Source organism: Amia ocellicauda, chromosome 12 (genome assembly GCF_036373705.1).
Source record: "Amia ocellicauda isolate fAmiCal2 chromosome 12, fAmiCal2.hap1, whole genome shotgun sequence".
Lineage (NCBI taxonomy): Eukaryota > Metazoa > Chordata > Actinopteri > Amiiformes > Amiidae > Amia > Amia ocellicauda.
Genome location: NC_089861.1, coordinates 12392789 through 12406146, shown reverse-complemented (window position 1 = coordinate 12406146; position 13358 = coordinate 12392789).

Genomic DNA, 13358 nt, shown 5'->3' with positions numbered 1-13358 from the left:
TTTCATTTTTTGTGATGGAGAAAAAAGCAGTTCTAGCTCTGGTACATGCACAACCCCACATTGCACTCCGCACACATCTGTTTTGTCCAGTGGGGCTCATTCTTAGTGCTAAATTGAGCGCAGCATGATGATTTGCTGTGCGGTGGGAGGTGAGCAGCCCCAGACCTGCGTTTTTCAACTGGTACATAAGGTTTATACACTGCAAAAAATACAAGACTTATCAAGTATATTTATCTTGTTTCAAGGCTAAAAAATTGTAACCATTCTTAAAATAAGATACATTTCCTGAACAAGCAAGATAATAACACTTGTTTCTAAGAAAACATACCTTGAATATGTTGTATTTTGTCTGTCAAATTTGCTTGAAATAAGTGAAAAAATCTGCCAATGGAACAAGACAAAATACAACATATTCAAGGTATGTTTTCTTAGAAACAAGTGAAAAAGAGCTGAAGAATTTATGGAAGTAACTGATAAAATGATCAGCACAGATTATGGTGCTGCAATTGCCCATTAATTCAGTGGTAACAATGAGAAACCACCTCAGAACTGACCTTTGACCTTGACCCTAAACAATATGACCCTAAACTTGCATTTGTCAACTGCTAAATAAGGTTTATACTGCAGGGCCTGAGACTGGCTTGCTCGTCTCTCACCAGACAGTCTTCTCTTCTCAATCTTTTGGACTTTGGCCTTGACCAAGACTGTCACGACAGCAAAACGGAAATCCCTCAGTGTCATTTTTTCATGTGGAAATTGTTGGTTGAACAGGATTTTGCATTGACAATGGGGACATCAGCAAAGTGCCAGGGCAGTCTGTGCTATTTTTCTCTCATCTCTGAATGGGAAGACCACTGATCATATGATGGTGATTTGTTTAATGCCCATTAGGATTTGAATGGCCATGAAAACCTTAATCTCTTCAGTAGAAACATGGTGGATAGGTTTTCAATTTAAAACAATATATACAGCTAACAGAATTAAGATTTAAAAAATGCAATATATATATGACCAAAGGGTGATATGTGCTTAATAAAGACTTTTGAGATGTGCAAATTAAAAATGTGTGGAAGTTCCATTCATCCATCCATTTTCAAAACCACTTAACCTGGTGAGGGTCACAGGGAAGCCGTAGCCAATCCTGGCAGGCATAGGGCGCAAGGCAGGAATACACCCAGGACATCCTGCCAGACCATCGCTGGGCAACACACACACAGCAATTTAGCATGGCTACATGCATACATGATACATTCATCCCTGATAAGACAAGCAAATGCAGTAACTTGCAGAAAATGTCAATTCAGCTAGCAGACATTAATGCTCAGAGGAAAGACCCACATTGTAAAAGACACTTTAACAAAATATATAGAATCTCTCACCATAAGTATCTAAAACATGTTGAAAAATACATACCTGTATTGAAATTGAGCAATGTGAATTATGCTATTAAAGAAAACAAAATAAACCCCTGTTTGGTAGCTGACAAAGCACTGAAAGCAATAAAAAGAGCAAAAAGAAAAATGCTGCTTGTAGTTTTGTACCTTCTTAAGACATTGTTTTGCTTGAGGCTGAAGCTGGTGGAATAAGTCAAAAGGTTCAAGTAACAAACCAAATGCTCCTTAAACAGCGTTCAAATGGCACATTCTGACACAATGGTGCCACAAGGTTTGTCGTGATACAATAAATTAAGGCCAACACCGTATGCATTCATTATGAACAGGAAATCATGTATTACTTGGCAAGGCGTGCCTGGCAAAGGAGTACATTTATTCATGAATACATTTTTAACCACGACATATTTATTTATTCAATGGTAATTTAACACACATAGCTACTTATTATAAAATCCTACCTTCTTGTTTGTCACTATTATATTATTAAGTAATCTTATTCTGAAACAAAGACATAACACATTTGGAGCTGAAATGTGTTAAAGGCCTTATTTATCTCCTACTGTCAATGTAATACTTTTATTTCATAATTTTAATGTGTGTTGGGGCAGATATTGCTCAGGCCTAGTATTATTATTTATTTTGTCTTATTTATTTCTTGGCCGATGCCCTTATCCAGTATTGTGTAAAGACCAAAAGCCAGCTGTTTCCATAGATACAAAAACCTAGTTGGAGAGTATCAGAATGCCTCATTATAACGGACAGGAAACAACACAGTATTGTTACTACCCAATAGGATCTGGCATGGCTGAGGCTACTACCAGCATGGCCAATCTTTGCCATCCTACTCCAAATTGTGTTTCATTAATAATTGTTGTGTATCTGTTTGTTCACATTTCTGGAAAAGTAATGCTTTGAAGTTAAGTTCCCATATTGATGCTGACAGGACAAGTCCTCTCCCACATAAATACCCAATATGCTTTTCATTCAGGGCAATTAAAAACACCTATATGGTAGGCAAGTTGTAGTGAGGTAGTCACACAGGGTGAACCCAGGACAATAGTATGAAAGAGCCCTGTGTTATCCCAGGCTTCTCTGGATTTGCAATGGGAAGCTGGGTCTCAGTCGTTCTCCTCGTTCCAGCTGGTCAGTCGGGACACCATGTGGCCTCCAGAGCACCACTGCTCATTGAACCGGCTGCCCGGGTGGCTGAGTGTCAGCCTGAATTCCCCCAAACCCATCAGAAAAGACCAACCGGTGTTTCTAAATATAAATGCAGCTAGAACACTGCCTGAGACAAACAAATAAATGATACTCAACAACAAATACCGAGATACAGACAGAACAAGAACTAAAAAGAACTGTTCTGAACATTTACAACATGTTTGTTTCCTTTCAGTATTTCCTCTCAGTTGGACAGATTCCTTTCTAAGACCTACAGTCATGTGCGGCTCTACACACACAAGTTCATGTACATACAAATTACCTGGCTCTCAGTACAAGACCTGAAGATATCAATCTGGCCCCTCAGTCAAAACTGATTTAATTTGTATTTATGTAGATAATTATGAATTAGACCCTAATAAAACACATAAGTGATGTGTCTAATGTAAAATGCAAATATGCTCAACTGACCCTGAAAGGGACTCATGGATCTGATGAGGTTTTATCATTGAAATGAATAAAAAATTCTATAGCTGTTGAATTGTACTTTAAAGCTTTTACAGCTCTGATGTCAGGTATGGTTGATCCCAAAATTATGACAATGTTAATACCGTTTGTTTTAATATTAATATGAATTGATATTCCACTTAGGCAGTTAGTTAGGCAATGTACCCTGATTATATTAAAAAACAATATTTTTTTTTTTTACTGGCTGTTAGATATCACCTGTTGCAGGGCAGCACCACTCATCCCATTGGGATGGCTAATGGGAAAGAATGAGTTACAGTGGCAGTTTTAGGGTTAAATGTTAAATTATGGGATAATATCGAAATGCCCTTATAGCGTATAACTGCATTTAAAAAAACAAAACTGTTTTTATGTTCTGGTATGATTTGTATTTTGTATTACAGCTATTTAGAAATAAACAAATACATTTTGTCTCCAAGGGGGGGGACCTGGGTGGTCCACGAAAATGTTTGTACTGTATTTGGGAAACACTTAGTAGAATGGAATTGGCAGGGAATAGGTCACAAGCGCTGTCATGTTCCTTAAATAACTGTAACAATACATATTATTGAATGTTATAGTATCCTGTATTAAAGTTTGTTTTGGAATTCAGGTATGTTCTATGTGAATTTGAGGGAAAACATACAGTAGATTATATCAGCTGATCCTTCAGGGTGGAAGAAAATCAGGACAATAATTTTTTCTTGTGTACAAGACACTCAATTTGTAAGTTGAGTATTACATGTACACTTTCATGAATACTCACACATATAGGCCAGTGTGTTCCTAATCCATTTTCCATGTTGATCGTATTTGATGGGCATGAATCACGCAGAATGGTTTTATTAAATTACACATAAGTCTCCCTTATTATACCTCATGTTGCCCTTGCACAAAGGTGTGTTTTGTGTTGCAATGTTCAGGAATACGTACAAGCATCTGTCTAGAGCACTACAGTCAAGCATTGTAGTAAGTTTGAATTAATAATGACTTGTAAAATGCCTAGTGTCACTTCTGCTGTGTCCTTGGTGGTCATGTAAGAGGGACAATTGTGCATTTCAGAAGGAACCCTTCTTTCAGGATAGTTGATGTTGGTAGTTGTGTGTCGTTTGTGCTATCCCTGCCCCTGTGTTCTCTGATTAGGGAGAGATGTGCTTTAGCACACTGCCAACACTGAGATCAGCTGCAGCTAGCCAGCCCACATCAGCATTTCCAGTTGCTATATTTAGGTCTGTTTCAAGGCCCTCCAAGCAATGCAGTGGGAACAAACATGCAGAGCGACTCCTTTACCAGAGACATTTCCTCTTGAATAAGTCACGGAAATCTGAAAAAACCTGTTGTGTAATACCAAGGCATAGAGCTGTGAATTTCAGCAGCCCTGCACCCCCCTTCCACAGGCTTTCCCCTTGGCGGCAACAGTATGTAATGGACCATGAAAAACAAAACAAAAAAATCCCCCATGACATTTTTCAGGAGAAAACATATGTTGCATTGTGTGTATTTCGTTGTTCTCCGTGTGAACCTCTCTGGTAGTTTATTTTATGGCTATTTTAAGTGACATTTCTTCTAAGTCAAATGTGCCCCTGAAAAGTATCTCACAAAACCTTAATGATAAGAAAGAGAGTAATGTAGTGCATACTAATGGGCATCGTGACACTGGACTGTAATAACTTGCTTCCAATGCCATTAGTAACCAAGTTAAAAATAACAAGAGATAAATATTGATCAGGGACACATACAGCAGAGATTGAACAGGCTATGTAATGGAAATAAATGGATTATAAAAACCCAAGGAAGACGGAGATGAGATGAATCACACATTAAACTGCAATCTGCAAATAACTGAGACCCAGCGAAGGGCAGTGGTCACGGATGATCAACACTCTTGAGCAAACACAAAGCAAAAAGATCAATATGGCTTCTTCTCTGTGCATCTCTAGGTAGGATTAGACGTGTATTTTATAAAGGCAAATGCTGATGTTGTTGTTGGAGTATAAATACATAATTGTATGCTCTGGGTCAACATTGACAGCTCTAGGATATGTTATATGTAAGGCCCATGCATTTCACTGCTCCTTTGAAGTGTAGCTCAATTTATAAACTTTCAATCCAGTTAAATCAATCTTATTATTAATTCAGCAAACCAAGACATTACATTCTGTGATATTAGAAAATACCTCTCAATTATTAGAAAACAATTTTCATGCTGTTATTATCCAGATCAGTTACATCCCTGTACTACTATACTATAATGTGACTGCTCCAAACAATACAACAATTACTTATATACTTAAAAAATAATAATCCACTCAAATTAAAACTTTCTCAGCAATACAAATTGCTCATGAAACAAACAGAAAATTCGAAGAATGCAAGATAAATACAAAAAACAAAACACATGTAAATGCCCAAGCTGCCAAAAGTCCAACAGTCAACTGTACACAAATATAAAGTAGTAAAGGTAAGCTCCACTTCTTAGGTAAAAAAACAAAATACATCTTACACAGAAGGTAGTACAAACACATTCCACCTCCAAAGCGTCTTAGTAACAGCAACTTTTCATATCCTCAAACTAGGGTCTACTAAGGAAGACCAAGAGCAAAGAGAGGTGAGGTGGGTACACACTTAACACTATGAAACTGAAACAGTTTCTTTGTGTTTTATAATTCAGTATGTTATGTATATACACAAGTGTATACATCCCATGATAACATCACAATCAACATACAAAGATTTATGATAAACACATTCAAGTTACACCTAGATATAAGCTAGAATGTGACCCAATGCATCAGCTACAGAATGTCATTACAGCCCCCCCCCACATAATTTACAACTATTTGTCATATATATTGCACACATGCAGTACTGTGCAAAAGTTTTAGGCAGCTGTGATAAAATGCTGTAAATTAAGAATGCTTTCAAAAATAGACGTTAATACAGACGTGCTCAAATTTGTTGGTACCCTTACAGCTCATTGAAATAATGCTTCATTCCTCCTGAAAAGTGATGAAATCAAAAGCTATTGCATCAGGTATGCTTGCATGCCTTTGGTATGTCATAGAATAAAGCAAAGAAGCTGTGAAAATTGATTAATTATTGCTCATTCTACAAAGATATTCTAAAATGGCCTGGACACATTTGTTGGTACCCCTTAGAAAAGATCATAAATAATTATAGTGATATTCCAAACTAATTCTCCAATCTCCAATCTTGTAATCAGTCATTCAGCCTACTTAAATGGAGGAAAGTAGTCACTGTGCCATTTGGTATCATTGTGTGCACCACACTGAACATGGACCATAGAAAGCAAAGGAGAGAGATGTCTGAGGAGATCAGAAAGAAAATAACAGACAAGCATGGTAAAGGTAAAGGCTACAAGACCATCTCCAAGCAGCTTGATGTTCCTGTGATAACAGTTGCAAATATTATTAAGAAGTTCAAGGTCCATGGAACTGTAGCCAACCTCCCTGGGCACGGCCGCAAGAGGACCCCAGATTGAACAGAAGGATAGTGCGAATGGCACCCATCAAACCTGAGACAGCTGGAGCAGTTTGCTCAGGAAGAGTGGACCAAACTACCTGTTAACAGGTGCAGACGTCTCATTGAGAGCTACAGAAAACATTTGATTGCAATGATTTGCCTCTAAAGGTTGTGCAACAAAATATTAGGTTGAGGGTCCCAAGCAGTCTGATTTCTATTAAATATGGAATAAACAGTGGTGGATGCCAATTACTTTTATCAGTTTCAAGTTATTTCAGAGGAAATTATGCATTGTTTGTTTGTTTGTGGAGGGGTGAAGAACCCAGTCTTGATGTACAGAGGATAAAGTATTTATTTAATATGCCCGGCCTGAAAGGCCCTGACATGGAAGCTGTCCACTTGAGCAGAGTCTCTCTTGGATATACTGGGAGAGGTCTGTTCCCATGGTCATCATAGCAACTGTTAATCAATAACTATTATGTGACCTCTCCAGCCTTAAGATAAGTCACAGAACGCCTTGGAGCAAATGCTGGGAGTGACTTCTGCAGCGTGAGCACTCGTAAAAACAGCCTTGCTAACATCTGCTTGCTTGACAATTAATACAATTGGCTCTGTTGACATACTGGTTTTTCAAACATTAATATAAAACATTATACAGTTTATATAAAACATGAATACTGGCTCAAGGGGTACCAACACATTTGAGCACGTCTGTAGATTATTTTTATCAATTAACTAAATGCAAAGTGAGTGAACAGAAGAAAAATCTAAATCAAATCCATACTTGGTGTGACCACACTTTGCCTTCAAAACAGCATACATTCTTTTAAATACACTTGCACAAAGTCTGGGATTTTGTAGGTATATAGTCAGGTGTATGATTAAACAATTGAGTCTCAGCTCAGGGTGCCTGTCTGTGTGGAGTTTGCATGTTCTCCCTGTGTCTGTGTGGGTTTCCTCCCACCGTCCAAAGACATGCAGGTTAGGTTAACTGGCCACTCTAAATTGCCCAGTAGGTATGTGTGTTGCCCAGCGATGGCCTGGCATCCCATCCTGGGTGTATTCCTGCCTTGTGCCCTATGCCTGCTGGGATTGGATCTGGTGTCCCTGTGACCCTTACCAGGATAAGCGGTTTTGAAAATGGATGGAGGTGCTAATGATCATCAATTCAATATGTAGGTTGAAACACAATCATTAACTGAAACAGAAACAGCTGTGTAGGAGGAATAAAACTGGGGTGAGGAACAGCCAAACTAAGCTAACAAGGTGAGGTTGCTGAAGATAAAAGTCATACACCATGGCAAGACTGAGCACAGCAACAAGACACAAGGTAGTTATACTGCATCAGCAAGGTCTCTCCCAGACAGAAACTTCACGGCAGACAGGGGTTTCCAGATGAAGAAGAAGCACAAAGAAATGTGCAACGTTGAGGACTGTAGACACAGTGGTCGGCCAAGAAAACTTACTGTAGCAGATGAAAGACACATCATGCTTACTTCCCTTCGCAAACGGAAAATGTCCAGCAGTGCCATCAGCTCAGAATTGGCAGAAAACAGTGGGACCCTGGTATACCCATCTACTGTCCGGAGAAGTCTGGTCAGAAGTGGCCTTCATGGAAGACTTGTGGCCAAAAAGCCATACCTCTGAAGTGGCAACAAGGCCAAGCGACTCAACTATGCATGAAAACACAGGAACTGGGGTACAGAAAAATGGCAGCAGGTGCTCTGGACTGATGAGTCACAATTTGAAATATTTGGCTGTAGCAGAAGGCAGTTTGTTGGCTGAAGGGCTGGAGAGCGGTACACGAATGAGTGTCTGCAGGCAACAGTGAAGCATGGTGGAGGTTCCTTGCAAGTTTGGGGCTGCATTTCTGCAAATGGAGTTGAGATTGGTCATAATGAATGGTCTCCTCAATGCTGAGAAGTACAGGCAGATACTTATCCCTCATGATACAAGCAGGGAGGCATCTGATTGGCCTCAAATTTATTCTGCAGCATGACAATGACCCCAAACATACAGCGACAGTCATTAAGAACTATCTTCAGTGTAAAGAACAAGGACTCCTGGAAATGATGGTATGACCCCCATAGAGCCCTGATCTCAACATCATTGAGTCTGTCTGGGATTACATGAAGAGAGAGAAGCAGCTGAGGCAGCCGAAATCCACAGAAGAACTGTGGTTAGTTCTACAAGATGTTTGGGCCAACCTACCTGCCGAGTTCCTTCAAAAACTGTTCAAGTGTACCTAGAAGAATTGATGCTGTTTTGAAGGCAAAGGGCGGTCACACCAAATATTGATGTGATGTAGATTTTTCTTCTGTTCACTCACTTTGCATTTAGTTAATTGATAAATATAATCTATTAACATGTCTATTTTTGAAAGCACTTACTTTAAAGCATTTTTTCCACACCTTCCTAAAGCTTTTGCATAGTACTGTATATATCACAGACTTTGCCCATCAGAAATCTCTCCATTAAAATCAGATAACCACGATTTAAACTTTAACACAGATAAAATACAGCCTACAGCTTTGGATTTATACATTTGTTTTGCATTCTTATATTAAAAGGACTTGAGAAAAATAATCCAGGTAGAATGGATATACACTCACCTAAAGGATTATTAGGAACACCTGTTCAATTTCTCATTAATGCAATTATCTAACCAACCAATCACATGGCAGTTGCTTCAATGCATTTAGGGGTGTGGTCCTGGTCAAGACAATCTCCTGAACTCCAAACTCAATGTCTGAATGGGAAAGAAAGGTGATTTAAGCAATTTTGAGCATGGCATGGTTGTTGGTGCCAGACGGGCCGGTCTGAGTATTTCACAATCTGCTCAGTTACTGGGATTTTCACGCACAACCATTTCTAGGGTTTACAAAGAATGGTGTGAAAAGGGAAAAACATCCAGTATGTGTCAGTCCTGTGGGCCAAAATGCCTTGTTGATGCTAGAGGTCAGAGGAGAATGGGCCGACTGATTCAAGCTGATAGAAGAGCAACTTTGACTGAAATAACCACTCGTTACAACCGAGGTATGCAGCAAAGCATTTGTGAAGCCACAACACGTACAACCTTGAGGCGGATGGGCTACAACAGCAGAAGACCCCACCGGGTACCACTCATCTCCACTACAAATAGGAAAAAGAGGCTACAATTTGCACAAGCTCACCAAAATTGGACAGTTGAAGACTGGAAAAATGTTGCCTGGTCTGATGAGTCTCGATTTCTGTTGAGACATCCAGATGGTAGAGTCAGAATTTGGCGTAAACAGAATGAGAACATGGATCCATCATGCCTTGTTACCACTGTGCAGGCTGGTGGTGGTGGTGTAATGGTGTGGGGGATGTTTTCTTGGCACACTTTAGGCCCCTTAGTGCCAATTGGGCATCGTTTAAATGCCACGGCCTACCTGAGCATTGTTTCTGACCATGTCCATCCCTTTATGACCACCATGTACCCATCCTCTGATGGCTACTTCCAGCAGGATAATGCACCATGTCACAAAGGTCGAATCATTTCAAATTGGTTCCTTGAACATGACAATGAGTTCCCTGTACTAAACTGGCCCCCACAGTCACCAGATCTCAACCCAATAGAGCATCTTTGGGATGTGGTGGAACGGGAGCTTCGTGCCCTGGATGTGCATCCCACAAATCTCCATCAACTGTAAGATGCTATCCTATCAATATGGGCCAACATTTCTAAAGAATGCTTTCAGCACCTTGTTGAATCAATGCCACGTAGAATTAAGGCAGTTCTGAAGGCGAAAGGGGGTCAAACACAGTATTAGTATGGTGTTCCTAATAATCCTTTAGGTGAGTGTATATATGATAGCACTAACATTGCATTTTCATATGTTTAATGGAGGATAAGGAAATTAGGTAAACTACATGGTAAATTGATTACATTTATATTACTGGTCTTCTGTATAATACAGTGATTCCCAAGTTTGCTCCTGGAAAGTGGCAACACTGTAGATTGTATAGGTCTCTCTGAATGACTTGAACTTTACTGAAGCCCAATCATTGAATCAACGAAGCATGTAACAGTTTGGATAAATCACAAATCCAAAGACACTGTAAGTGTAACTCTTCAGGGTGAACCAGCCTTCCTATAATGTTTGCCACTCTATCATAGCCAAGGTGTGGCCGAATGTGGTTTGCCAGCATAGCTAGTGACACAAAACCAAAATGATCTAATTAACTAAGGCTTTGACCATCCTGCCATATGCAAATGAATATACCAATACTTGATATTGTCTTTGTACTAGACCTCTGGCCACCTAATGAAAATCCTCCTTCAAGTACTGTGTGTTTAACTGGCAACTGATGCATGGGATAAAGTTTTGATTTATTCCTGGCCCCAAAATAAGCCATAATAAGTTAAACCCTGGATTACAGCTGAAGACCAGTCACCTGCCATCAAACATTTAGCCTGCAAATTGACCATTATCTAAACTGCCGCTGGTCACTTGTGTTGACAGTCCTGATCCCAGCTCAGGTTTGACATCTGCTCTGTACAGAGTGTGTTAAAAATGAAAGCCAGCCAGGGTTTACAGATGAAAGGTCATTTCAGAAGGCTTCCGGAAGTGTGGCTTAAAAATGTAACAGTCGCTACAGGAGTTAGCATTTGTTGAAATGATTGTCGACACTGGTGTTCAGGGAAAGGTTAGTGAGATGACGTGGCATTTGAATCTTAATTACAAACGTTGTGGAAAGACCTATAAAGGAATGACTGGAGGGGCTAAACTAAATTAAGAAGATAAATGAATCAAATAGCTGTAGAGGGATGCACTGCAATTCTGTATATAGGTAACATTATATACCCTAGAGTGAGCAAAGTGTCCACTCCCATCATCAAAAATACAGAAATGTTTGGACAGGAAATGTTCAGTTTATTATCAAGTGTTACTCTTCCCCAGAGATGTTTTTTATGTTTTTTTTAGAATTAATAAATATAAATAATATTACTCTATCTGGGCTTAGTTAAAACTCCAACTCTTCGCCTTAGGGGAGCCAGTTAAAACAAATGTGATGTGATGAATGCTGACACAAGCAGTGCATGTAACATTCAAAAAGTAAAAAATGAGCAAAGGAAGATTGAAAACATACATCTGTGTGGTTCCCAGAAAATGGATTACCCAATTATTATTATCCATGGGATAGATTCCCAAAGTAGAAGTACATACATACAGAACAAAATGTGAAAAATGTATTAGCTTTTTAATTTTTTTGTATATATTTTTTGTTTTTCTCATTCATAAGCAGGGGGAGCTTTAATGGTAGTTTAATTATTGTGGCAAGGGGTAGAACCATACACTTCTACTTCTAGGTCTACTGTACAATCAATCAATCAATCAATTTCAATGTATTATAGCACCCCATATACGTCTCAGGGTGCTGCACAATTTAAAACAGCACCACATAAAAAGTGAGTAACATATTAAGTATACAAAAATTGTACTAAGAGATATACACTCACCTAAAGGATTATTAGGAACACCTGTTCAATTTCTCATTAATGCAATTATCTAACCAACCAATCACATGGCAGTTGCTTCAATGCATTTAGGGGTGTGGTCCTGGTCAAGACAATCTCCTGAACTCCAAACTGAATGTCTGAATGGGAAAGAAAGGTGATTTAAGCAATTTTGAGCGTGGCATGGTTGTTGGTGCCAGACGGGCCGGTCTGAGTATTTCACAGTCTGCTCAGTTACTGGGATTTTCACGCACAACCATTTCTAGGGTTTACAAAGAATGGTGTGAAAAGGGAAAAACATCCAGTATGCGGCAGTCCTGTGGGCGAAAATGCCTGGTTGATGCTAGAGGTCAGAGGAGAATGGGCCGACTGATTCAAGCTGATAGAAGAGCAACTTTGACTGAAATAACCACTCGTTACAACCGAGGTATGCAGCAAAGCATTTGTGAAGCCACAACACGTACAACCTTGAGGCGGATGGGCTACAACAGCAGAAGACCCCACCGGGTACCACTCATCTTCACTACAAATAGGAAAAAGAGGCTACAATTTGCACAAGCTCACCAAAATTGGACAGTTGAAGACTGGAAAAATGTTGCCTGGTCTGATGAGTCTCGATTTCTGTTGAGACATTCAGATGGTAGAGTCAGAATTTGGCGTAAACAGAATGAGAACATGGATCCATCATGCCTTGTTACCACTGTGCAGGCTGCTGGTGGTGGTGTAATGGTGTGGGGGATGTTTTCTTGGCACACTTTAGGCCCCTTAGTGCCAATTGGGCATCGTTTAAATGCCACGGCCTACCTGAGCATTGTTTCTGACCATGTCCATCCCTTTATGACCACCATGTACCCATCCTCTGATGGCTACTTCCAGCAGGATAATGCACCATGTCACAAAAGTCGAATCATTTCAAATTGGTTTCTTGAACATGACAATGAGTTCACTGTACTAAACTGGCCCCCACAGTCACCAGATCTCAACCCAGTAGAGCATCTTTGGGATGTGGTGGAACGGGAGCTTCGTGCCCTGGATGTGCTTCCCACAAATCTCCATCAACTGCAAGATGCTATCCTATCAATATGGGACAACATTTCTAAAGAATGCTTTCAGCACCTTGTTGAATCAATGCCACGTAGAATTAAGGCAGTTCTGAAGGCGAAAGGGGGTCAAACACAGTATTAGTATGGTGTTCCTAATAATCCTTTAGGTGAGTGTACAATGATCAGTCTCTTAAATTGGTCTTGAATTAAGTTGCAGTGGTTTTTTTGAGTCCATGTGACAGCACTTTTACAGAAGGCTTCCCATTTGAAACTCGACTCCACCCTGTG